At 36.4% G+C, this 25935-nt stretch overlaps 1 protein-coding gene across 7 annotated transcripts in view; it reads right to left on the bottom strand.

Moving 5' to 3' along the window:
* The window catches only part of MGAT4C (MGAT4 family member C), a 343053-nt gene that overhangs the window by 129671 nt on the left and 187447 nt on the right, over window positions 1–25935 (bottom strand). For 5 of the 7 annotated variants that reach the window (XM_081956619.1, XM_081956622.1, XM_081956621.1 and 2 more), the window contains exons 1-2: window positions 5192–5445; window positions 3635–3695 (exon numbers count right to left, since the gene is read on the bottom strand). The exons of 1 other annotated variant lie outside the window; for it this stretch is intronic. The gene's annotated coding sequence lies outside the window, so the exon portion shown is untranslated. Of the gene's footprint in view, window positions 1–3634; window positions 3696–5191; window positions 5446–25935 lie in introns of those variants that run through there. One more of the 7 variants, XM_081956624.1, reaches the window with a different exon arrangement.

Here is a 25935-nt window from a genome sequence, read left to right as displayed (position 1 = left end):
AGAAAAGAAAAATGAACTTGAATATGGTCTGGATTGATTATAAAAAGGCATTCGACTCGTTGCCACATAGTTGGATCATAAAATGCTTAGAAACAACTGGCATTAGTAAAAATGTTACATCCTTCACTGAAAAGGCAATGAAACAATGGAGAACTGAGTTGGCAGTAGGGAATGAGAACTACGGAATGGTTAATATCAAGCGAGGAATTTTCCAGGGTGATTCACTTTCACCTCTTCTCTTCATCATCGCGATGATCCCACTATCAGTAATCTTTTAAAAAATGAAATTAGGCTACCAAACAGCCAAAGAAGCTGAAAAAATTTCACATTTATTATATATGGATGATTTGAAACTCTATGGAAAGTCAGAAATAGAAATCCAATCACTGACAAACACAATCCAAGTATTCAGCACCGATATTTCAATGCAGTTTCGCATAGAAAAATGTGCCACTGTATCCATAAAAAGGAGCAAAATTACTGCATGTGAGGGAATTGAAATGCCCAATGGCCAACTAATTAAATGCAACGAAAATGAAGCCTACAAATACTTAGGCATTCTGCAGTTGGATAACATCGAACATGGAGAAGTAAAAACTATTGTCAGGAGAGAGTACACCAACCGAGTTAGGAAAATTTTGAAATCTACATTAAATGGTGGAAATACAATCAAGGCCATAAATACCTGGGCAATACCAGTTATAAGATACACAGCTGGTATAGTTCACTGGACACAAGCTGATTTGGACATTTTGGACCGAAAAACCAGGAAACTAATGACAATGCACTACAGTTTACATCCACACGGTAACACTGATAGACTACATGTGCCCCAAAAATCAGGTGGCAGAGGATTATTACAAGTGAAGCAAATAGTTGAAGAAGAAAAACATGCACTGGCTGATTATTTAAAAGAAAGTCAAGAACATCTATTAATCAAAGTAAAGAACAAAAATCTACTGAAGCCCAACAGACGAAACAAGAATACAGAAAAGATGTGATAAAATCAAGAATGGAAAGCTGGCAGAACAAAGCATTGCATGGTCAATTTCTGGAAAAAATAAAAGATAAAGTGGACAGTGAAAAAACTTGGTTATGGTTAACAACAGGTACATTAAAGAAAGAAACAGAGTCACTAATCCTGGCTGCGCAAGAACAAGCTATCCGAACAAATGCCATTAAGGCCAAAATCGAAAAATCCTCTGATGATGCCAAATGCAGACTCTGCAAAGAAGTTAATGAAACTGTTGACCACATACTCAGCTGCTGTAAAAAAATCTTGCAGACTGATTATAAATTGCAGCACAATTCAGTAGCACAAATGATCCACTGGAATTTGTGCAAAAATTATAATATTAAAACAACAACAAACTGGTGGGAACATAAGCTTGAAAAAGTCACCGAAAATCAGATGGTCAAGATCCTATGAGATTTTCGTATACAAATGGACAAAATACTGGCGCATAACACACCAGACATCACACTGGTTGAGAAAAATAAGGTTACAATCATAGACATCGCAATACCAGGTGATAGCAGGGTCAACAAGAAGGAACATGAAAAAATCACGAAATACCAGGACTTAAAAATTGAAATTCAACGATTATGGCACAAACCAGCAGTGGTAATTCCAGTGGTAATCGGCACACTGGGTGCTATTCCAAAAGCACTGGAATTACATTTAAAACAGTTAAAACTTGACAAAATCACCATCAGTCAAATACAAAAAGCTGCACTGCTTGGATCTGCACGTATATTACGAAAATACATTATGACGTCCTAGGCCCCTGCGTGGGGCCCGATTAGTAATCAATGCCAAATCCGGCGAAACAACTGGCCGCTGTGATACAATCGTATAATAATAATATACAATCATAATGTGGAATTTCTTTTACATAAATTATTACATATTTTTTAAGATGTGTAATTTCTATAAATATGTTTTGCAGTCTGATCTTATGCAGGTTTGTTCAGATGCATAGGTAAGCATGATAGAACTTATTCCTAAATCAAGTAATGGCTGCCCAACTGGGCAATGTTAAAATGGAATTATAAAACAATTGAGAATAAAATTGCCACTGATTTCTAATCTCATGAGCTATATATTACAGATATATATCTTCAGAAAAATATTATTCCAAATTTCTGAAATATTACATTTGAGAAACTAGACTTTCTCATGAAATCTTGCTAATGATATATGATTTGTTATTAATAATTTTATTATTACTCTCTATCTTGCTTATTTTTCCCCTTGAGGTACCATACATAATTCATTCTCAAACTTGTGAGATTTTAGAATAAGCAACAGCCTGAGTCATTGAGTAAGTGTCACGGGTATGGTTTTGAGCTCAATCTATCTAGTATTATTCTATCACTCTAACAGCAACACATTCTGTTTTCTCATACTTAAAAGCAATATCATCATCCACAACAATAAATCTCATTTCTGTTGGAAGTGACTTTTGATGAGTTTAATAAAGCATCCTGATGCAAAATAGGAGTGGGATCCTTTTATTTCTGCAGAAAAAGCACAGTGACTTTAATTTGTTCTAATATATTAGCAGTAGAAGTAGAGTGCTATTTGGGAGTTTCTTTTTTGGTTTAAAATGCTTAAGATCCTGACTATAAATCCAGTATATGAAATCTGACTCAGAGAGACATTGTGTTTATGATGGGGGTGAAATGATGTATGGATATATCTGTTTCTCCTTTGGTGGGCTAATACTGCAATGCTATACATTTCTACTCAAAAGGAAATCCCACTGAGTAAGTGGATAGAGGATTACAGCCTGAGGGTTCTAAATGGAGTAGCTCTATTTCTTGCTCAATAAACATCATAGTCATGAGAAGCTAGCAAGCAGGTCCTAAATTATTGCTCCAATAGTTTCATCCTAATAGCTATTTGGGCCATAAAGCAAAAGTAATGTTTTCACTGTAAAATGAATATTTCTGATGTTGTTGCATCACCTTCTTCATAAAAGAAACTGGGATCATTCATAACACAAAACAGCTAGAAACAAACAAACAAACTGCCTAAGCAGAAAAACAATTAAGGAAGAAATAGGGTGATTACAGAAGATAGTCCAGAGATGAGGGAAGTTTGGGAGATTCAGAATGATTCCACTTTAATTATCCTATGTTGTGTGGTAGAATTACTTGGAGGCTTTCAAAATTAATATCAAGCCCTGCAAATTTAGGAAACAAGAACCACTTGGACTTTGGGAAGCATCTTTATTGCTAATAGGTAATGTAACAGAATCTTGAACACCTTCCAAAGCAATTCTCCTGCACAAGTTTTATCTAATGTAATTAAGGTGGAGTCTCCTTCCTCCCTTGGACTCAAGAATCTCTTCTGTAAAAGCCCTGTTTTATTCCTGAATTGTCTTGCTGCCTCCTTAGGTGTTTCCAAAATCTATTAGGCACAACTACTAACCAAAGCTTTTAAAGTAAAAGTTAATTATAGTGTTATAAATAAATAACATTCCATACATAAATATATACTTGTAAGTAAACAGCAGAAAAAAAGAAGATAGATTCAGAGATGTTATATGGTTCATGGTTGCATGAAGGAGGACTGTCTTCAGATCCTCATGCCTGTTTGAAGAAAAATGGCATTATAGGTTTTGCTTACCATCTCCAGATGTTTGGGCTGTGAAGTGGGGAAATATCCATTCACACTGAAAATCTGGGATCTGGAAATGTAATGAGATAGTTATGTGATCTCATCACCATAAATTTAGATTCAATCTACATTGTCACTCGTCATCCAATGTTATTGTTCTATGAGTCTCCTTGCTGAAACCATTAACCAGGATGCCACTCACTGATTATTATTTTCATGATAGGAAGTGGGAAAATTCAATAACTAAAGTCTTGTTATAATCTGATATTACCAGTTTATTCCACTGAGCATATAGTTTTGGACATGTATGTACCAAAACAGTTAAATCAGGTGTGGTAAATAATATAAGCTGCTGTGAAAACACTTCTGAGACAAAGAAAAAAATGAGTAATCAAACAATCGTTTTAGTAACAATCTTTTTTTTCAATTTAGTATAACTCCTAGAGCATTAATATCTCAACACTTCATAGCTATAGATTAGTAGTAATGGAATTATAATTGGCATTCCCTCATAAAAGTTCCAGTAATTAGAAAAAAACTTTTACTGTAGTTTCTCAGATTCGTTTAAAAAATGCACCCAGAAGCTTAAGTGGTAAATATTCAATATAATCAAACCTTTCCTACATAAATAGAAATTCAAACTTCTAAATTAATTGTGGTCTGCTGTTTAGTTCTTATTATTCACACTATTTGATTATTTAAACTGGTTATTGGATTGTTCAGACAGTAGCCTTCAACTCCCTCAGTCAATTAAACATTTATTGTATCTGATTTGTCAGAGTCAGTGTCACAGCTAATCTCTTAAATCCACATCAGTTCAGAAGCTTTACATGTGTTTACCTTCTTGCAAATCGAGGTGGGTGCATATAAGTAGATTCATAAAGAACAACCACAGATAATCACCATTGCTTTACTTGGCACATGATAGATAGAACAGCAATTTTTAATCCCACATACAGACAACACACAAACATATTTCCATATATGCATATATAGATAACTGACATTTCACAACTGCTCTCAGGTTGTATATTCTACAGGTTGATCATAAGGAATACACGACCAGTATACCTTCTCATAAAGAAGAGAGGCAAACAACGTATTTGGTAATCATGACTATCACAGACATATCACTGATACAAAACTACTTCAGAGCATTTTTTAAAAAAAGTTTATGTAAAATTATTCTACTATGCATAAAAGCTTTTCCATACATTCCACTGAAGTGATTAAAGTGCATACAAAGAGCAGGCAGGAAACTACAGCAAATAACTGATCAGAATTACAGATTTACCCAGAGAGTGCCAAATATTTAGAGAAATATGCATAGGCTTGTCACGCTGTTGGAATTTCACTCTGGCAGTCAGGCAGACAAGCAGGCAGGCAAGCAGGCACACGTGTTTTTCTTTCTCTTTAAAAATTAACCTTTTCATAACAAAGGCCATATTTAAACATAACAGCAGGAGCTCCGGGATTCTAAACCAAGCTCCTTTTTCTTAGTCATCGACAGATATCCATCATCACCTTCATTTTGAAAAGGAAGATAAAAGCATAATACTCTCTTACCACCGGAGTAGAAAAAGCAATTTGTTCAGCTGCATCCAACTGAGGCTTTGTGAATGAGGCTTTGTGCAGGCAGGCAACACAAGTGATTCTCGGGCCTCACACAAAAGCAAAATAATTGGCTCTCAATGAAGAGATGTAAACATCCATCATAATAGCACTGGAACTGAAGCTGAAAGCTACCTCAGCTGTTCTATGTACTCTGACTGTAGGATGATGTCACAAACATCAAATGGGTGTACTCTCATTGGTTTCTGTTACCTGGATTCATATCTTAACCCTAAGCTGGCAGCTGCAAATTTGAAGGGGATTGCTGTTCATTTGGGGATGGAGGGAGATGCTCAGAGATCCTCCAATCTGAGAAAGGAGAGTAACAGGTGTGTATTGATTAAAGAGAGAAAACAAGATGCTGGTGGGGGGGGGAGGCAGTTAATCCTTCTAATTGCTTATACAATTAAAGCTTTGGTAATTGCATTCCTACACTCTGTTTACTAAATGACAGTAGTAATCACTATCTCATAGAGAATGGATATTAAAGGAAATATAACACATTACATACCATTGCATTTAGAGAGTTGTCTGTTCTTTTAGCATAAGCTTGCTGACAAAAACATGCTTAAAAAGAAATAGTGGAATAAGCATACTTTGCAAATAATTTGTAAGCATGTTATAATTAAAGTTGTTGAAGCCAGAACTGGACTTCTATAGAATAGATTTTTTGTCAATGTAATCAATGCTAAGATAAAAAGTTAATCCTTCTAATTTGCTTATACAATTAAAGCTTTGGTAATTGCATTCCTACACTCTGTTTACTAAATGACAGTAGTAATCACTATCTCATAGAGAATGGATATTAAAGGAAAGATAACACATTACATACCATTGCATTTAGAGGGTTGTCTGTTCTTTTGGCATAAGTTTGCTGACAAAAACATGCTTAAAAAGAAATAGTGGAATAAGCATACTTTGCAAATAATTTGTAAGCATGGTTATAATTAAAGTTGTTGAAGCCAGAACTGGACTTCTATAGAATAGATTTTTTGTCAATGTAATCAATGCTAAGATAAAAAGTTCTCATCTGTATATGAAATTGGAGTTCAAATATTTTATAATCAAATTAATTAAAAAGATAAAGTTCAAATTGCAATTCTATGATCATAGAATTGATCAAAATCACCATCCAAAGTCAGTCACAAGATTCTACCTTCCCAGAAGTGAATTCAATATCATATGTATCGTTGAGTCTCTCAATTGTGTTTCTGGATGTACTATATGTTACATTGCCATCAGTCTAGTTGTTATCTAAACATCTTCCTTCCCCTTACAATCAACACACACACACAAACACACACAAACACACACACCTAAAACTATCATTATCATTACCGGGATGAAACAGTGCATTATAGACCATTAATTTTTGAACTAAGATGCTCAAATGAGCTAAATTACAGGTGTCCAAAACCCAAGATTCATGACTCCCAAAGGAATGAAATTTGGGAAGGTGTGACTGATTCAGTACTACTGATTACTCCTGTGCTGTGTGGCTGCTATTGCAATTACATGATCTTCATTTTCAACATTCTGTGACAGTTTACCAGCCAAGCTCACAATTCCTTGCTCCTTTTTCCATCCAGCAGCAGTGAATTGACTAATCATATGGCTCTTAAAGAAGCAACAATGTTAAGCTGCATGAAGAAAGTCCTGAATATTTTTACTGCTTTATTTTCTCTTCTCTGACATACAAACATGCACATCAATCCATCATTGTTCAGCCACATACACAGTACTCCATACATGACTTGCACAATGTAATATTTCTACTGGTGTTGATGCTATGGTCAAAGCCCTCACTGTCATCCATTTGTATTCCTGGGAGAAACCATCAATTTATGTTGTATAAAGGGAAAAGTCAGCATAGTTCAATTTGCAACCTCTATCTAATGAGCATCTCATTTTATAGGGTAATGGTGAACCTACTGCAAACAAGTTCAGGAAGAACATCAGACAATACAACTGTATCTTCCAAATTGTATTCTTTTTTTAATAAAGTTTTTTTTAATTTTTTGTTCTCTATATACATTCACATAATTATTATTCTTTTTTTTTTACATTCGTAATTCTACTACATTTGTCATTCCATTTATAAAATTGTAATATTCCATTCAGGTTGCTTTGTTTACCATCCCTTGCCTATTTTGACACCACCTTCTTCTCCTTTCTTTTTCTCCCTCCCGCCCTTCTCTACTTCCTTCCTTCCTCCTTTCCCTTCCTTCTTCCCTTCCCTCTCCCCTCCTCCTCTCTTCCTCTTCCCCTTCCTACCCTATCTCCTCCTCTCTTTCTCTCTTTCTCCCTTCCATCTTCCTTTCCTCCTCTCTATCTTCCTTCCCTCCTCTTCCTCTCATCTCCTCTCTTCCTTTCTCTCCCTCCCTTTTTTACTTTCTACTTTCCTCCTCTCCTTTCCCTTCCTTCTTCCCTTACCTCTCCCCTCCTCCTCTCTTCCTCTTCCCCTTCGTACCCTCTCTCCTCCTCTCTTTCTCTCTTTCTCCCTTCCATCTTCCTTTCCTCCTCTCTATCTTCCTTCCCTCCTCTTCCTCTCATCTCCTCTCTTCCTTTCTCTCCCTCCCTTTTTTACTTTCTACTTTCCTCCTCTCCTTTCCCTTCCTTCTTCCCTTACTTCTCCCCTACTTCTCTCTACCTCTTCCCCTTCTTACCCCATCTCCTTCTCACCTTTTTCTCTCATTTCCTCTCTTCCTTTCTTTTTCTATTGCTGCAGGTGTCTCTTCCAGCTCTTAATTTCTATTTTCTTGGGGTGGTATTTCTGCAAACCCAAAAATCTTTGTATAGAATTTCTTGTTTTTTTTAAAGAATATTTTTCTTTTTTGGTCAAAGACAGACAATACATAACACATAGAACCTTCTTCAATCACGTACAGCATGTTATTTGGTTGTAAAGTTTTTGCGCATCACTTCCATAGTCCTCACTTTCAAATGTATGTAAGATCACAAATTATCAACTCATTTCAAACAAATTCTCATATCATCAATCCAGTATATTATATAAAAATATTATATATTAAACATTCATTTGACTATAAATTGCTTTTACATCCTTTTGTATGAGATATCCTAAGTTGGAAGTAAAACTATATAATAGCATTCCATTAAATCCTCCTAAAATCATCCAATAACATTTCATCTTTCTAACATATTCTAAATAAAAATTGATTATATTTAATAACAAATACTTTTAAATCTCCTCTCATAGTCATTTGCAGTTTGTATAAAATTTCATATCCTCAAACTAGTATCTATATCTATATATTATTATCATTATTACTCATTTACATGGCTATATATATATATAATACTATAAATTTAACTAAGTTGGCTTAATTTTTATTATAAATTTTCACTACATCAACCTGTATCTTTCCAGTAGTAATGCAGTTTTATATCTCGTGTCGTTTGTGGAATTAATATTCTGGTTGTTTTCTTAGTAGGTCGTTTATGAACGTCTTTTTGCAGCTTGTTGTTCATTGTATATCTTATGAGCACTTGAAACCCTCCATCTGTTCCTTTCACCAATTTATCTTTGGTTATCACCGATGTTTCAGTCAAGATTTTTCTCCTTACTTCCATCAAATTTTCTTTTTTCTTCTTCTGTACTTTGAGGTCTGAGGTAGAGTTCCAGTCCACCTATCTCCCCCTAGTCCACTCTTACTATTTCCAACCACGCTCAGTATGCTATCAGTATCAACAATTTCCTTATCTCTTTGTTCATTTTTTCCTTCAATTTTTGGAAGTCTGTCCTCAACTTTCTTCCTTTGATAAATGTCATCAATTTTTCCATCTCTTTTTGCTGTTCTTTGTTCTGCATCATCCATTCTCATCTCAATTTTCTCTGTAATCACTAATATTTTATGAATTTTAAACATAATCATTTGCAATATTAATGTTTCTTTTTCATGATGTGCTGTCCTTCCAACTTATAAACACTGCCACTATAGCATTCAAGGCTTTTATTGTATTCCAAACAAATTCATTATAGTCTTTCATGCCAAAGCTTCACTGCAGTCCAGTTACTAATACAAACTCCAAAAGAGCACCTGTGTAAACAATCCGTGCTCTTTCCATGTGCTCTTTCCATGATCACTCTCAATAAGAAAACTGAAAGGCTTTGAAGTGTAACTCCGATGATCAAAGAGAGGAAAGAAAAAACAATGTTTCCAAGCCTCCAGCCTTAAAATGGCAGTGTTACTTTTTTCTCTGCTGTTACAGCCCTCTTTAAATAGCAGACTTACGGAGAAAAATTCTTAATTAAAAAAAAAACAATCCAATCAAACTTTGTAAAAAAACAACAAAAAAGAAATTTTCAATCCACCAGTATATATAGAAAAAATAAAGAAGAAAAAGTAGAAGAAGAAAAACTGAGCCTTCCCATTTAAAAAATAGGAAACATTTGCAGAACTTCCATTTGTAAAAAGAGAAATTTTTAAAAAAGGATAACACACTAAGTTTAATGTAGCTTAATTTCGCTGCTTGTTTTCTTTTGTCTTCAATTTTAATTTAGTTTTAATTTTCTTTGGGTAATCTCTTTTCTAATAATAAAATTTCCTCACCAATCCGACACACTTTCTCTTTCATTTTCTTTCTGTTCCAGAGCTGTCCCAACTTCAGCAGCTTCAAGGCTGGATTTCTGTCATCAGAAAAAAGAGCTTCTCCTGGATCAGTCAGGGACTTTGCAGTGTCCCTGAGATCAGCAGGACATACTCTTCTCTATCACCATCTCTTCAGGATGGTTTAGGTCCAAAAGGACCGCCCAGTGGCAGAAATATCGACTGTGATCTTGGAGCTCCAAGATCGCATGTCGTATCGTCGTGGTGTCAACTTACACTCCTCCAAATGGTATTCTTGGTGCCAAAGATGTTCTTCCAATGAGGAAAGGATGGAACCTTTCTGTGACTTTTCAAGAGCAAATTTGACATTACATCAGACATTATAATTCTGGATCCTAACCAACAAGCCAAATGTATTCATCCTCAAGAGAATGTAGAATTGAGAATGGTGTATTCCACAATGATGGAATTCATCATTGAGATTGTTTGTTGAGATTGTTGAATTATTGGAGAAACTACTACAACAAAGAAACTTGTACACTGCATCTCTTTCACTAGCAAAAGAACAAATTTGAGAAAGACAGAAGCTTTCATTGTCATTAATCAAGACTAGAGATCACCACTTGAACTTGGGAGATGATTTAATGCACAAATTGACAACAAAGTCACCATCATTGTACCAGACAACAGCCTGAATTAATAAAGGCACATTATGTTGAAATACCAAGAAGGTTGTTTGTAAATAATTTCAGACTCTCATTCAAGCTCTTATGACAGATTTCAATGCATACTCTTCTTTCCTCTTGGAGCTGATGGCTGGAACCATCCACTCCGAACGTTGTACAAGAAATGAATTATTATGCACATTGAATAATGAACCAGGAAAATGAAATTAGTAACCTTCTAAGTATGAGAATGAGATTAATGACCTCGTAATAACCTTCTATTCCAACAGTATGTGGTTGCTATGTCTGCTAAGATTGAAGGTGAGAGACTAAGTTACATGCAGATGAATCGAGCAAACTGGAGTTCAACAACATATAAGAGACCTGTCTAATGTATTGAATGATGATGATGATTTTAGAAGCAACTCAAGAGTGCATCATCCTCTCTTTAACATTTGTTGGTAAACCAAGATAAATGAGGGAAAGGTGGAAGTATGCTGTGATGCCATGATGTATAGTATATAGAGAGAATGGCAGTGCTTAATTTTTCACATTGACATCCAATCCAAACAGGCCAGAAATACAACAGCATCGTTCTTTGAGACAGCAGCCAAATAATCAGCCAGATTTAATCACAAAAGTATTCATCTTGAAGATAAAATTGTTCCTGAAGTACCTCACTGGAATACATGACCTCTTCTGTTGATGTATTGCTTACATGTCAAGTGGGGACTGCCTCATATGCACTGTCTGCTGGGCTTGGTGAAGCATCCAAGCCAAGATCACAAGATCATGATACATTTGTGCTGAAATACCACCCGCCCCCCATGGTACATGCAATGAGTAATTGTACCAAACATAAACACTGGTGCATTCAAAAATGACATTGTCATGACTCTAAGAACTATGCTAAATTTATGAGAAGGTGACAGTATAAAGATGTATAAATGGTTGCTCTCACTATGCATAAAACACAAGGACAAACCATGGAGAATGTGCTAATCTAGTTGGAGAAACTGGTATTTCAGCCAGTTCAGCTGTATGTTACCTGAAGCCCAATGGTGGGTTTCAATTTTTTTTACTACCAGTTCTGTGGGCATGGCTTATTTTGTGGGTGTGGCTTGGCAGTCATATGACTGGGTGGGAGTGGTTTTCCAGTCATGTGACTGGGTGGGCATGGCCAATTTAGTCATCCATTTTGCCAATTTAGCAGTCCATTAAGCAATACACCACAGCCCCCTTTTCTATTCTTTTTAATACTGCAAGAAGTATTTGCTCTAGATTTTTTTTTTACTAGGGAAGAGAGGTTGGTATTGCCTGGGGATTTCTGGGAATTTCTCCTCTGTGTTAGAGGCACTAAAATAACCAAGATGATATAAGGTCTCCTACTGCAGCAGGGGTTTGGATTAGATGACCTCTGAGGTAATTTCCAGCCCTGGATTGCTGTGCTGTTTCAAAGCATCCCCTGAAGCTGCATCTAGTGCCAGGTTTGTGGTCCTTCCTTCCTCTCCATTTTCGCTCTCTCCCTCTCTCTATCCATCCATCCAGCCATATCACATTCACTTTCCTTTCCCTTTTTCTCCCTTCCCTCCCTCCCTCCCTTCCACTATTGATTAGCTTAGCCTGAGCAAGAATAGCTAGCTGCATTTTCAATAAGCTCTCAACTCCATGCCAGTGGTCTGCAAACTTGGCAACTTTAAGACTTGTGGACTTCAACTCCCAGAATTCTCCAGCCAGCAGAGCTGAATTCTGAGAATCCACAAGTCTTAAAGTTGCCAAGTTTGCAGACCTCTGCTCCATGCACTTGGGGATCCATAAACGGTGAGGATTTCTTTCTTTCTTTCTCTCTTGAACCCCCCTTTTGCTCCCAGGGGGCTTTAGGAAGGCTTGCTAGGGCCCCCATGCTCTATTTTGGGCCTAGTAGGCCTCCCTGAAGCCTTCTGGGAGCCAAAATTGGTGTCCCCCCACACCCCCCACTCTATTTTGGGCCTTGCTGGCCTCCCTAAAGCCTGCTGGGAGCCAAAATGGGACTGGTGGGGATCCTGGAAGGGGTGGGGGAAGGGAAGGTTGCGAGCCCAGTGGGGATGGTGGGTGGTAAATGCCGATTTAGCAAAGAGGCGTCCACGACCCAACAAGTGCAACAGGTGTTGCACTACAGGTACTGGATAGGGGTATGCTTGCAATCCTTTATTAACTGTTGATTTATAATCAGCACAGATTCTTATGGATCCGTCTGATTTAATTGGTATTATGATAGGGGTCTCCCACTTTGCATAATCTACTGGTTCTAATATCCCTTGCCTGATTAGCTTATCTAGCTCCGCATGCACTTTTTCCTGTAGGGCAAAAGGGACGCACCTAGCTTTATGTCTAATTGGTACTACATTGTGGTCTAAATTAAAAGAAATTGGTGAGCCGTTATATTTACCCAACTCATTGCTAAAAACATCTTTGAACTCCTGTGTCAGATCTTCGAAACCGGTAGCAATTTCAGTGGAATGAATTCCTGAAATAGAAAACCCCAATGCCTCAAACCAATCTAATCCCAATAATGAAGCCAGCGGCCCCTCCACAACTATTAATGGCAACGTGCCCTTAAATTTGCCATGGTCAACTTGAAACTGCCGGCTTCCCACAATTGGAATAGCCATTTTTTGATAATCTTTTGGGAACAAATCTGCTTTAAAAAGTGTGGGCAGGATTCTTTTGAGGCTGCCTCATGAAATAATGGATCTCGCCGACCCCATGTTGATCTCCATTTTACATGGAGATCCCTCAATTAATACAGTACTGAACATCTTCTGGCTGCCACCTTTCCCTTTGCTGTATTGACAGTTTTTTCATCGTCGCTGTCACGGTTGATGGCGTTGCAGGTCTCCTTAGCCCGGGCTGGTCGTCTTTGCACTGGCCTATTCACAGGACATCCAATGTTTGTTGCAGGCAGGTTGGCACGGCACATGTAGGCGAGATGACCGATCTTACCAGAACACCAGCAGGTGGCTGATTTGAATCGGCAATTCGACCGCAGATGGTTCCCACCGTAACTCAGGCAGCTTGCCTGAGATGCATTCAAGGTTGGCTTCCATCTGCCATTCACTGATAACTTAAGGTGCGCCACTTCATCAGCTGTTTCCTGCTCCTCTTCCTCCTCAGCTGATTGCTGATTAACTACGGCCATTGCCGAGGACGGAATGTGAGTGGCTTGATATTTTTGAATTACAGCTGCAGACTGGGTAGCCTGCTCAGCTGCTCGAGCTTCATCTAAGGCAATGGCCAAGGTTAGCTCTGTTTTAGCTAGCAGGAGGCGCTGAAGCCTTAAATCCCTGCTGCCATAAATCAGTTGTTCCAGTAAAAACTCATTGAGATCTGGGAACTCGCAATAAATAGCAGCTTGTCTAAGAGCTACCATGAATTGACTGATAGTCTCATTTTCTTTTTGTACACACCCGCAAAATGCTAACCGTCTAGCGAAACGGGCCGGTGCCGGTGTGTAATGTCCTTTGAACTTGGCCAATAGAACTTCCCAAGGCACCGCATATACGGAGGCAGTTTAAAACCAAAACAACAATCTGTCCATGGTCATTCTGTTTCTCTGTTTAGGTAAAGAAATAACTCTGAAAGGTAAAGAAATAACTCTGAAAGGATGACACAATAGGACATGAGTTGTCTAGTGCAATTTTGGGACATGGCCCACTATCAGGCCACAGCCTATTCACAACCAGGCTGCGTAAGCAATGGGCTGGTGCACATATGCTCACACAGCTGAACTCACACAAGCTGCTGGCTGGCGCACACATAGCTTAACTGGTGCAAGTGTGAGTACCTACACGGACACACACTAGACCAGCAGTCCCCAATCTTTGCAACTTGGTGGGTTGGTCCCCCTCTCCTTCCCAACCGGGCTGCCAAACTGAAAAGATTGGGGACCACTGATTTAGTGTGTGTGGGATGGTATTCAAATACACACAAATATACATACAGTCTGTGGGACCTAGGATAGGCAGATGATGCTGTTTGATCACGTTAAAGGTACTGTCACAGGATATAAGCTGTTCCAAGTAAAGCCATTTTTTTTTTCAATTGATTGATGGTGGTCTTTTCAATGCCGATGGTGTTCAAGTGGTATTCCAGATGCCTTGGGATTGCACCCAAGGTGCCTATTACAACTGATACTATCTTTGATTCTTTTTGGGGGGGGCACTGTCATTCTACTTCTATTTGCAGCTCTTTGTATTTTGTGGTTTTCTCCAGCCTCTTCTATTCTGCTATCTCCAGGTACTTGCAGCAGACCTAATCCAGAATTGTTTTTCTTAATGATAATTGTTAAGTCTAGGGTGTTGCATGACAGGTGACTGCCTGTTTCAACTTTATTAATATTGTTATTCCAAATTAGGCCAACTTAATGGCTAGATCAGTTTTGGGCTGAGAAAAATCACAGATCAACTCCTCCGCACCCTGTCTGTGATATGCCCTATTTTGGTGCCGCAATGTTCTCTAGCAGCTTTTTAATTACTTTTCTCCTTGCACTGTTTTGAGCCTAGCAGTGTTGAGAGGCTGTTGCTGCTTTACTAAGAACGTCTAAAATTTTTGGATTGCAGCACTGTGACACAGCTATTGCCACCCTGACCTCCTGCCTACCCTATGGATTCTCTGCCATTTGAACCACTTCACCTATCAACACTGAAGGATGGTGTTCTTCACTGCAAAAAAAAAATGTCCTAGTATTCATACACACTAAATATACTAAAATGGGTTTCTTTTGTTATAAAGATAATAAATGATACTATGAAAACCTGTTTTATATAAACATTGGATGGATAACTTAAGCATAATATATGCAAAACTGAATCAGACAGAATACAGCACTGCCAATTCCTATCTTTCTTTAAGTCAAGTTTGATTCCTGTTATCAACTATATAGTTCTTTGGTTCGGTATTGCTTTTTCCAAGAAATAATTTTTTTTTTTATTTCCCAGTATAGTCTGCAGCTCTGGTATTTTCTTAGGAATCTCATCTAAGTACTAACCAGCTCAGAATTGCTTTTCTTTTACAGATGAGCCAAGGTCAACTATATGAACCACTCTCGCTGAGCTATTTCTTCCATTCTCAGGATCTCTATGTGGTTGAACCTGAGGTTTGAGGAAATACCGCAAACACATTTAATTCTGAATCCAGGTTACCCCTTCATTTTTGTTTTGCTTTGCTTTGAAGCTGAACATTCTCATTCTCTACCAAGAAAACACAGCTAAGTGAAAAATAAAAATAAAAAATAGACATAAATTCAATAAATCACTCCATTGTTGGCATGTGATTCTTTAACAGAGTTGTACAAATTCAGGATTTGAAATTCAAGAGACTTAATAAATAGCTTTTCTGTGGAGAGTCCAATGCAAGGTATTTGCTAAAATGTTCTTTTAACAAATGAAAAGTTCTCATTTATTTCTGGGTAAAAATGGGGATTTTGAGATGGAAATATATAGAGAGAACAAGATTCATTGCCATGCAAAATGATATATTAGTGAGCAAAAAGATTAATTTGGACAATGAGGAAGCAAACTTTGGAGGTTTCTAATGATTAATGATAAAAATAAAACACAGTAGTTGTTAAGGTGATATGAGCCATGATTAAAAGAATTATTTATGAAATAAAATCTGTTTAGGCATATCACATGTATAAATTATATTCCTCTGAAAATTTATTACTATAAATAGTCAAGGTCAAGGAGAGACACTCTCAATAGAAATCAGTGTGTGGTTGGTTCACAGCTACAGCTTCTTTTTTCTTTCAACCGAGAAGTTCAGAAGCCCACATATTCTGTTTTTTTTTTTAATGACGTCTTTCAATTTAATACCTTCCTCAACCAAACTACACTATTCCTTGGGAAAAATTATAGTTCCGATGCATTAATAAGGTTTGATGCATAAAATAGCTGGTCTGTAATTCCTAACCCTATAAATAAATAAGCACAATTCAAGCATTTTGTTTTATTTTCCATTTAGTCAGTTGCTAATAATGATAGAGGAACATCATTCATAAAGTGTTAGTTTGGTTTTCTTTTATGTATATTTCTATCTGTGCATATTACCTGAATAGATTGCTCATCTTGAGTTCTTGCCAAGAGCATTTTTCCAGCTTTGCCCAGTCTAGTTCCCTCCAGTTGCATGGAGACTGTAACTTGCCTTGGAACAGATGTTTAATGATCTGAATGTGGATAGCATAAAATCTAGCTCTTTCCCTTGATCTGATCATTTCCCTGTCACAATAAGATTGGCTGCTTCCAATCTTATTGTGATTGGCTGCTTCCTGGGAGGAGGAGGAGCCAACATCATGACGATACAACGTGCGGTCTCGACACTCCGAGGCCGCCGTTGATACTTTTGCCGCTGGATGGTCCATTTGGACCTAAACCATCCCGTAGAGACGGTGATCAGGAAGACGAAGCCTGGCTGGTCTCAGGGACATGGCAAAGTCCCTGATTGACCCAAGGGAAGCTCTTCAAGCCGGAGGTAAACAGGCAGCCCCAGGCTGATGAAGTTGGGATGGCTCCAGAAGGAAGTAAGTGAAAAGAGAAAGTGAGTCCATCTGGTGAGGTATTTTTTCTATTTTGAGAAAGACTGCCCAAAGAAACTTTTTTTTAAGCCAAATTAAATCCTTAAGCAAAAGAATTAAGTGGTGAAATTAACCTATATTGGATTGCTCTGGAAAGCTTTTTTTTCTTTGTAACTATACTTTGTGGATTGAAGTGCTCGTAACGTTTTTTGTTTCTCCTCTTAAAGTGAACGGATTAATTTTTCTTATTTTCTTTTCTTATTTTCTTTAATTTTTGAATTGTGGTACATTGATAGTAAGATATACAAAGATTTTTGATTTAAAGTGTATAATCTAATATGAACTATACGTAATGACTGTTCACGAAAGCTATCTGTAGCCAATCGACATGCTGTCTATAAGATGTAATGAAAGGTGATTCTTTTATGGTGTTTTTGTTTAATTAAAATAAAAAAAACTTTTCAAAAAAAGATTGGCTGCTTCCTGTGACCTCATGTCCAATCACGTGACCAACTCCAGATGCCTTTTATGGATTCTTGTGGACTCTTGAGCATCTTTCTGATAATTCAATGGGCAGCTCTGTCAGTTGCCACTGGCAACAGGAGGTGACCCACGCTCTTGATTGATCTTCAGTGACCTCTCTTGGTTCACAGTTTGTTTTCCCCTTGTTTTGCTGAAGACTGCCAGGAGATAGAAGTGATAGAAGTTGTTCCAGATAGAAGTGATAGATGTTATTCCTGGAGTAACAGTGGAGAAATACCAGAAATGAATTTGATCAACAATGGGTTTCCTACACTAAGCCTACACTAAACCAATAAGAAAGCTTTTACTTCCCCTCCATTATTTCATTGGGGAGGATGCCATGTTTAGGGTGTCAAATTCCCTTTGTGTTGGGGAACATCTTGCAGCAGTTATGGCTATTAAAGGGAAGAAACCTCAGAATACCTTAAAATATGATTATTTAGACAATTTTCAACTGTAATTCAGAACTATCATGGAATAGAAGCAATATTGGTTACACTTGATATAACCTAGATAAGAACGTTCATATCTTCTGATTCTATTAGACCTCCAAGAGTCTTCAATACCATCCACAATAATCTCCTTCTGGAATATTTCTGAGGACTGAGATTGGAGTACTAGGGTCCAATGGATCTACCCATTTCCAAAGGGCAGTTTTAGCTGGTGTACAACCGTAAGTGGGGAGAATTTAACAAAATGGCCTCTTACATGTAGAGTGCCATGGGATCTGGTTTTCTCATAATTTTTAACATCTGTATGAAGCCAGTGGGAGAGGTCATCTGTCCATTTGAAATAATAACAGTATGTTGCTGATATACAACTTGGACCATTTCAGTGTCTCCACTAAAGTCTTGCACTTGGCTGTTGAGATCTGAATAAGAAGAAAGAGGCTGAACCAGTAAGGTAGAGTTGCTTTTTATTCAGATTATTTTCTGTTCAATCCAATGGTGTCTCCAAAAGATAGCACCATTCCTATGCATGTGTCTTGGAGTCCACCTGGACTCACATCTTCTGCTGTATGGGTGGTAAGATTATGGTTAGAAGGTCTTTGCTCATTTAGCACAAAGTTTCATTTAGTTTCATTTAGTGCACCAGAAGCCTATCAGGAACAAGAGTTGAATTAAGTTGCAACATTAATTCATGCTCCTATTGTCACCAGTTAGATTAGACAATGTGGTCTACCTGAGGCTGCCTTTATATACTGTACCATCTGAAAATTGAAGTTGATTCAAAATATAGTGGATCATGTATTAACCAATACTAAATGCTAAGAGCACATTACATCTGTGTTTATGAAATTGTTTTCTTGGTACAATTTTAAGTGCTAGTTTTACCTATAAGCTTTATATGGTCTTATAAAACTATAACAAATATGGCTTGTTTCCAAATAGTGGAAAAACTGTCACTTCAGATAGATCCAATCTGTCCAGGAAGAATATAAAAAACGTGGGTTTTTTTTGTGTCAAGTTAGAAGAGTTGATGCCAGGATGAGAGGTGTCTTAATAATGGTCTCTTTATTATGGAACACTGCCTCTTGAGAAACCTCAACATTATTGTTCTTTAGGAAACAAGCCAAAATGAAGGTCTTTCAGGAAGATTTTTATTTATTGAGTGAATGACACATATCTGTCTATACTATGATAATAGGAAATAAATATAATTTAGTGTTCTACATGTTAGAGTTGGTGTATTGTGTTGTAAGAATTTTTCAAGTTAGGTTTTGGTAATAAATGTTTCATTACCATACTAGCTAATAGTGCAGGAGATGTGCCAAACTGCGGTTTGTTGGCTGGTGAATGTTATGCAAATAAATTGTTGGGGCTGCATCTTGTGATACATCCATAAGCATGATTAAATATGTACTAACTGCTAACTATTGGCGTGCCATGTGTCTAAATATTGAATTGAGTTATTTTATTTCACTTCACTTGTATGCTGCATGTTCCTGAAGCTCTGGACAGATAAGTAGATCAACCTAAAATAATGAGCAAAATAATAAATCTACCCATAATATAAACAAAGTTGGCAATATCAAGTAATAAACATAAAAAATCATGTGCCTGCCAGATTCATGTTTACACAAAATTAAAATAAACAACAAAAAGCTAAGAAGGAAATAAAGACCAGAACACATATCCTCCAGCTAATATCCAGAAATGCAGGGATTAACAACAGACAAGCAATCAATCAAGCAGAAAACAATACTTAAATCAAGGAACTACCAAAGATGAAACCATATCCCCACCAACACTGGCAGAGCAAGCTACTGTGTAAACAAGGAATAAATCCCACACTCACTAATATTGACAATGTTACCTATTTGGGTAACAATTGTCTGCAAGCAAACAACCAAGCATCAGATAATATTCACAGTTTAACCTTGAGCTACACTCGTTCTCTTCTATTGGAATATCCAGTATTGACTGCTTTCCTGAAACGCAGAAAGGAAAGGAAGATCCATGAGAAGAAAATTTCAACCAATGGGAAGTGGCAATACGAAATGTCTGCTTCCAAAGTCCTGTCAGATAGCAATTTTATATAATCAGGAGGGGAATTGACCCTATTCATTTTGATTAGAGAGGTTAATGCAGAAGAAGGCAGTCCCTCCCTCTGTTTACAACCAGCTGACAACCAGAACCTTCAACTGGCAACCAAATCTCTTGCATTTTTCAACACAGCATGTTCTAAAATTTCCACCTATTCCCAGTTGAAATTACATCTTAGATTGTCTGTATGAAAGGAGGTTATAGGTACAGTATACCATCATGTGTTTTGCTTTCAAGTTGATCCTTGCAGATACGTTTTACTAATCTCTGTCTGTATATAGTGGTGTTTTTAACCTTTATTTATATATAATTCCTATTTTGTTTTTATTTAGTATTATGTATTTGGATTTGCACATATTGGTTTCTGTGCTATAGTTATTCAGAATACTTAGAGTAACTTCTTGAACAAGAAATCTAGATGTAGGGGGAGGGGGGTTGTTCTTTTAATGGCTATTTATTTGGTAAATAAATAGACTTTTGTGATATTACTGCTATGCCAGTTGGATGGCTGTGTCTTTTTGGTTGAAGTTGTGTGAATATTGGTTGAAGTGGACAGTGTCTTATAGATAATTTGTTTCTGCGTTTTATGATCTGATGTGCTATAGTGGATGATGGCTGATCTCTTCATCTGTATTAAAAGTTTTCAACTACAGATAAGGGTAGCTGCAGAAAGGAAAAGAAAAAAGGAAGGAAGGAAGGAAGGAAGGAAGGAAGGAAAGGAAGGATGGAAGGAAGGAAGAGAGGGAGGAAGAGGGGGAGGAAGAAGGGGAAGGGAAGGGATGTAGCCTATTTGCAGAATTAATATTAGCAGTACAATATCAAATTACAAGAGTGTATACTGAATCTTTACAAAAACAAATCAACCCAAACCAATATAGAATCTTTTCATTTAAGAAGAGCAAATGTATCTCTTGGAAGATTTAAGGTAATACATAGACTGTTGTTACATACTAAAACTTAATTAACCAATAAAAATAACTTTTACACAATCCCAACATATTAGCATTACTTGTGTGAAGTGTATTCTTTGCATTACTTGTCAGGAAATATACTACAAGACTACACACTGGCAATCCACCACATGAACTTTGACTTTCCCATCGGGGAGAAAAGACAAAAGTAATTTAATAGGCAAGCTGTCATGTAGCAGCTGTGAAAAGTCTTCTCTCTGGCCATGTGTTTAACTGCTTCTGTCCTCCTGATGCTTCTCAGACTCATCACTCCATTCATTCAAAACTAAAAATAGAAAGAGCAGGACTGGTTACTGTTGTTCTATTAGTTAGGCTTGAAGTTCTATTGGCTTTGCACACACACACACAAAAGGCTCAGTCATAAGCCACAAGACAGCAATCCAATTTCAGCGTTTAAAATATCTGCAATACTCCAAAGATGCTTCTTGAAATAACCATGGTGGTGATTCAGAGGTGGGTTACTCAAAACAGTGGTTATGAGATTAAAACATTTTAAAATTGGTTTGGTATATTTTGTCTAATTTTAGGTGAAGCCTAAATAATTGTAACAGGCATCCTGAATTTCCTTTAATGTACCTATTATTATCTACCATAGCATTGCTTGTCTCTGGATTTATCAGCCAAAGCACAGACCTCCCTTTCTCTATGCCAATATTCTTATCAAGCTGTTGTATCCATGGGCAAACTTTATAGCCATTTATTACTGTCTCAAAACACAGAGATGTTTTCCCCCATTTGGTTATAAGCACAATTAAAAAGCTAATTCATCTGAAAAAATTTAAATTATAGATGAATGTGTTTCTTTCTTCCTGTGAATTATTACAGATTAATCCTGCTTTATGTCTGGTAACATAAATCATTTTATATTGCTGTGCCTAGTTTTGCTTCAGTACTGGAATCTTAAAGCAATACACAGTAGAAAGCACATCTTAAAAAAAACCACTGCTACCCATAGCCATAAACTATTATAGATTTGAATGACAAAACCTTCTTGGCATTTAAAGAATTGGCAGTTTATGTTCAAAATGATGGAAATATTAAGGGTTCAGAAAGAAATGGGTAGAATAAAACTAAATGAAGCAAACAATAACAATCAACACACTGAGGAATCTATGATGCAAGATTTCATGACATATAAGAGGTTTAGAAAGATTTCAGTTGTCTCAGCTGGGAGAATAGCATGTGTGAGTATACATACAAATGCACACACATTGTAGACTACATATTTACTTGTTGACACTGTATTATTCTGTGTACTGCAAATGAATATTACATTGCAAAACCTCCTTCAGCTATTTTCAATGACTGATTGAGGAAAAATAAATACTGGAAGACTTAAGTAGTTGAAATATTTTGCTTTATTATCCCAGTTCTTAGTGTGACAAAGATCAGAACAACTTGAGATCTATCTATTATCTATCTATCTATCTATCTATCTATCTATCTATCTATCTATCTATCTATCTATCTATCATCTATCTATCTATCAAGAGATACAGTAGTAATATGGTATTCTAATGCATAAAAACCAAATATGTAATATGTAATGGTGGCTTCCACTGATTGAGTAGTATTCATCTTTGGTACAAGCTTCACTTCTCACCTTTTGCATATTCTAATTTTGATTATATAGAGGAAAGAACTCAGGGGAGTTGCTTTAATACCCCAATCAAGAAGCAAACAATACCCCAATTAATGAACAAGCCAACAGCAAACAGCCCAATCAAAGAACCAAGACCAATCCCAATAACACTAACAAGGCAAGTGACCAGAATATAAAATTAGAGAAAGCCCCACTCCTACTAGCATAGATGATGTTACATAATTTAAGAACTACATGAAAACAATCAATCTTAGAAAGTACCAAGGATTCTTCATTTCAGCTCTCAACTCTGCATTAACATGTTCTCCTCTAGGTACCTATACAGAAAAGCCAGGTTCATACAAAATATTGGACTAAAATAAAATTGGATTATGTAGGCTCTAGCATGTTAGGTGAACCAGACCAACATATTCAGCCATAATACATTTTAAAAATTTATTACAATGTAAGGTGAACCCAGCAAATGTATTTGTAGACTGAGCTTTGGGTTCAACATGTGGGAACTTAAGCAAAGAATTTGCATGAATCTGTGTCCTATTTAATGAAGAACGGTTCTTACAGTTGTAAACACAGCTTCATCTTCAATTACTAATGTCTTGTTATATTGGAACTAGGATTTGAGAGACCTTGAGAGAGAAAGTGGGGTGTGGTGAGAAAAAAAAAACCCAAAATGAATACATTTGGGAATGATGGTATATGCAGGATAAAGCAACTATTTCTTTCTCCTAATTTTCCTGTATTTAAATTTTTCTGATATGATAATACTGCAAATGAGACATCATGTTCTGAATTTGAGGTTGAACTACACTAAGTATTGGGTCTGGCATAAGAACCTCATGGTTTACATCTAAATAAGAGCCTAGCCCTCAGTTTTTTTTTATTTGTCACATTGAACCAAAGTGAAATATATTTTTCTCTGACCATTAAGCTAGTCACAATAATTGAGTGTGCAGTAAAATTGTCCAGTTTACAACAATTAAATGAAAAGCCTGAGAGGTAGACAAGAACAATTATTAACATATTTATGATTTTGGTTTATTTATCCATAAATTCACAATATCTATTTAAACAATCACTTTCAACTCTAGTAATTGTAACATTCAATATCTTCTAACACATTTAAAAATATATATTTCCAATGTCAAAAGCAGCTATAAAACAATAAATCACTGAAGTGGGATCCATAACTATAGATTCTAGAAATCAATGAGAGTTAGTTTAGTTGTGATTTAATTAATTCCTTTTGGTTTGATTTTTAAAATTATATTGCTATAACAGAGAAATAAATAAGAGGGGAAAAGATGCATTAAACAAAACAAAATTCAGTTAATTATAATAAGGAGAAGGAAATATAGCCCAATCAAGCCTATAAGGTTGATATCAGGCCTACAAGATGAACCAGACCATTATAATGGACATTATGATAAGTATTTTGGCTGAATACATTCAGAAAGAGAAACAACAGATGGGGTGGGAAATAGATCTGGTTTATAGAGTGAACTCAGCTTATGCTAGAACACACAACGTACCCAGGGAGGTACACATTAAATTTCTCAGAAAAAGCACAAGAGATGAAATTCTGAGTGCACAAAGGGGGCAAGCCTTGACATACCAAGATAGGGAAATAACCATTCTGAAACAGATCCCCAAGAAAGTGAGGGAAAAAAGAAAAAGCTATTCGCAATTAACGAAGAAACTATACCAGAAGGGGGTGTGGTTCAGATGGCTGATGCCTGAAGGTATGCTAATATTCTGGGAGGAGACAAGAGTTAGAATTAATACACCCATAGAGGCGCAGGCCATTATGGGAAAAAAATAAAGCACTCCTAGAAAAACCAGATGATCCTACAACAGACATACAGGACACGGGAGGGGCCGGAGCTCTGGCGGCGGGGGGAGATGGGGCAATACCGAGAAAGCTCAGATCACAAAAATGAACAAGAAAATTTGTTTGACATAAATTGACCGAAATTATTAACTGAACTAATATGCTGACTATATGTTACTATTTAGTATTGAATTTTATGTAAATGTATATTACGAGTATGGAGGGAGGGGGCACCTACCGCACATCGCAACTGCCAAAATTTGTACCTTTCCGCTACCTTTTTCCTTGTAAATTTTTTAAAAAAACAATAAAACTTTGTTTTAAAAAAAAAGATGAACCAGACCAGGAAATTAATTCCACAAGGGTTAGGCTAAAACGACTTTGAGTTTTGCTATCGTAACAGGACTTCTGGGAAAGTAGTGTTGGACTAAGTATTACTTTAATGACCGTAGTGATAAGAACAAGTCCTGACTACAAGAGTGATATTGAAAAAAATGTGCTATGGATTTGAAAATGAATTTTCAAAAATCAAGCTATAAAAATAATATGGAAAGCGGTAATACAATTGATTTACCTTTGATACTGGCTGATGTCTTAATAACTAAAGAGGATATATGAATAATAAATCAAAAGAACCACTGGAAAGCTTGAATATCTTAAGTTTTCAAAGGGGGCATGTTCAATTACTGAAGCTGTTCCTGAAAGGAAACAAAGAGAAAATTATAAGAAATCAATTTGGGAACATTATTTAATGGGATTAATGATCAATGTTTAAAAAATAAAAGAAGAAATATAAAGTAAACTTATTTGACCAGTTAAATTTTTGTATTGTGATTTCTGGCAACTTCTAATGGGTGTTTTTTTTTTAAAATTAGGACTGAATGGTGAGGTGTTAAAGATCTGTTTATAAATGGGAAGGCATTTATTTTCTTAGAGAAATTGACAAGTTGAAATCTGAAATTGTTTTATTTGACTAAGGTTAAAATATGTATGCATTAGCTGATAGCTAGTAGCTTTTTAATAGGAATGAATAGTGAACTTTTATAATTTGATTATTGATAAGGAATGAGATATAGGAAGAAGATATTTTTTTAAACTAAAATATTCGAGAGGGTCTTAAGTTATTGAAATTGTTTATAGGTGTCTTGAGGAAGGGATGAGTCTTTATATACATTTTCTTTTTTTTCTTTTTTCTAGCTCTTTACACTTCTTTTCTTCTTTTCTTTATTTTGTATAGTTTTTTTCTTAGTTTGTATAAGGGTTTTTAATCTTTAAATTTGTAACCTTTTACAGTTAGTCCACAGCCCATGACCATAATGGAGACTGTCCATTATGTTTACCAAAGTGTTGACATTGTGAGACAGCTTTGCTTAACGATCTCACTCCCTGCTTTCCCTAATGCTGCCATTAAACAAACCTGAGGATTGTTAAGTGAGCATGGGG

Source organism: Natrix helvetica (genome assembly GCF_964273705.1).
Source record: "Natrix helvetica genome assembly, chromosome: 6".
NCBI classification, from domain to species: domain Eukaryota; kingdom Metazoa; phylum Chordata; class Lepidosauria; order Squamata; family Natricidae; genus Natrix; species Natrix helvetica.
Note: the sequence above shows the minus strand (reverse complement) of the source record. Positions and strands in the feature narration are given on the sequence as shown.